Source organism: Dermacentor andersoni, chromosome 3 (genome assembly GCF_023375885.2).
Source record: "Dermacentor andersoni chromosome 3, qqDerAnde1_hic_scaffold, whole genome shotgun sequence".
Lineage (NCBI taxonomy): Eukaryota > Metazoa > Arthropoda > Arachnida > Ixodida > Ixodidae > Dermacentor > Dermacentor andersoni.
This window is the reverse complement of record NC_092816.1, coordinates 107318679-107321297: the sequence shown is the minus strand read 5'-3', so window position 1 is coordinate 107321297 and position 2619 is coordinate 107318679. Positions and strand designations below refer to the sequence as shown.

Here is a 2619-nt window from a genome sequence, read left to right as displayed (position 1 = left end):
TTGAAAGCGGCTGCGACCATAATAGTAGCGGCGTCGCTGAAGGAAACTTGTCGGTGCACTTCGCTTGGCAGGCCTGTTCCGCCCGCGGCATTATTCAACAGAACCGCCAAATGACTGAGTTTTTAGTGACGAATTTCAACGGCGAGTACCAACACCTGGCAAAGCGAACGGCCATTACTCACTTTGAAGATATTGGGGATGCAATACGTTCTACGCTTGCTGAACTTTCTTCAGCGGCTTCAGGCAGCACCTAAGCACGCAGGACGCAATGCTGCAGTTCGAATTCCAAATTATTGACGATGGCGGCAGCGTCCACGACAACAAGGCAATCCTCGGGCTCGACCTGCAGAGCACCTTCAATAAGGTGAAACACTCGGCGATTCTGTCCCAAGTCTCCAAGCTCAACATGGGCGAAAGATCCTACAACTACATCTTGGGCTTACTCACGGACAGGACCACCGAGGGACGAGCAGGCGACCTACAGACGCAAGAGAAGAAGCTCGGGAGCACCGGCACACCGCAGTGATCGGTCATTTCGCCGATGCTGTTCAACCTGGTAATGATCGGAGTGGCCGAGAAGCTCGCGGACATCGAAGACGTCAGGCACACCATTTACGTGGACGATATCACGCTGTGGGTGACCGGCGGCAGCGACGCTTACATCTAGGGCGCGCTGCAAAACACCGTCGAAATGATTGCCGCCGTCGAAGGCACCGGGCTGAGATGTTCGCCGAGCAAATCGGAGCTTCTCATACTCTCACCTACTAACAACGGCAGAGGCAAGACCAGACAACGCGAATACGAAAAAATCAGAATCGTAACCAAATCCGGCAACGTGATCCCCGAGGTCGGCAAAATCAGGATCCTAGGCGGGGTCATCTAAAAGCACGGAAGAAACGGCGAAACCATCGCCCGTCTCATGGCAAAAGCGGTCAACGCGATTCGATTCCTCAAACGAGTCACTTCCCGGAAGGCTAGCATGAGAGAGGAGAGCCTATTTAAGCTCGTCCAATCCTTCATCATCAGCCACGTTGCGTACGTTGCAGCCTACCACAGATGGCTGCAACACGAACGCAACAAAATCATCGTAATAATCAGAAGAGCGTACAAGACGGCGCTGGGCCTGTTCGAGTCCACGAGCACGACTCGCGTTTTACAACTTGGCATGCACAACACGCTCGAAGAAATAGCCGAAGCGCAACGGAGCTCTCAACTGGAGCGGCTGCCCACGGCCAAAGCTGGGAGGAAGATGCTGGACGACCTGGGAATAGGACGCTCGAACGAGGCGGAGATGAGGCTTCCCGTCCCCGAAGAGGTCTGACGCCAGACCAGAATCGACCCCATACCCAAGAACATGAATACCGAGTTCAATAAGGGAAGAAGAGCGGCTTGGGCTTTGCTTGGACCAAGGCTCTCACCGACTTGCACGCCAGCGACGAGCACGCGTGGCACGTGGACGCAGCTGAATACCAACCGAACGCCTTCGCAGCGGTCGTCATAGAGGCGTCAGCCGGCGCAACGAGGACGGCAGCGAGCGTGAGAGGCGCCGGAGCGGAACAAACGGAGAAAGTGGCCATTGCCTTGGCCATCGCCGACGCAGATTGCTACACGGTGCTGAGTGACCCGAGACAGGCGGTGCGAAACTTCGCCAAATGCCAAATCTGCAGGGAGGCCGAGCGTGTACTGCGAACTACCAAACTGCAAGGCAGAAAAGTAAGAATCAAGTGGTTCCCGGCGCATGCGGGCGACGCGTCGGAACGCAGTGAGAACCACAATGAGACGGCACACGCAGAGGCGCGAGCACTAACCAACCGCAGCTCGGCGACAGACCGTCACGAAGGCCTACCGCCTGGCTCGCAGGACTCTCCCACCCCCGCACCCGAGGCTGAGTCGAGCGGAGGCGGTACTACTGAGACAGCTCCAGACCGGATCGCTACCGAGCCAGGGACTGATGCGTCGCATCTACCCCGAGACATACCCGACCGATAAGTGGAGGGTCTGCCGGAGGGAGACGGCAGATCACACGCACATCTTGTGGGACTGCATCAAAAATCCAAAGGAAGCAAGATCGACAACGATCCTGCCTCAGCTCGAGGCAGCCGCGAAGAACTACGACCAAGACCAACAGCTTTGGGCCGTCCAGCAGGTCCTCGAGGCGCTCGAAAGGCAGGAACCCAGAGAGCCGGCAACGGCGAGCGGAGACCCGCGCCGAGTAACGGCAACCTCGTAGACGACGTAGGCTCTCGTCGGGGCGCGCTGAGCGCCCAACTGAGGCACAAATAAAGTTTGCTCCAATCCAATCAGCCGTCAAGAGTGACACCGTGGTTGTCAGTGCAGTCGATGTAAATCCTGAGCTCTCAGCCGCACAGAAAGAGCGAACACGAAGTATTTTATGCATGCTGAGTGATTGTTTCGCATTCACGTCAAAAGTAACACAGACTCCCATCGTCAAACACTGTATTATAACGGACCCGACCTAACGTCCCGTGACACGCCTACCGCGTGTCACAAAAGGAGAAAGAGTCGATTTGTTGTCAAGTGAAGCAAATTCTAGACGGCGACGTAATGCAACCCTCAACCAGCCCATGGGCGTCGCTCGTTGTATTGTCAAGAAGAAGG

The 2619-nt window shown here is 56.2% G+C and overlaps 1 pseudogene; it reads left to right on the top strand.

The window, feature by feature from the left end:
* The first annotated feature begins 268 nt into the window (after positions 1-268).
* On the top strand, positions 269-2230 carry LOC126540414 (uncharacterized; annotated as a pseudogene).
* The last annotated feature ends 389 nt before the right edge of the window (positions 2231-2619 follow it).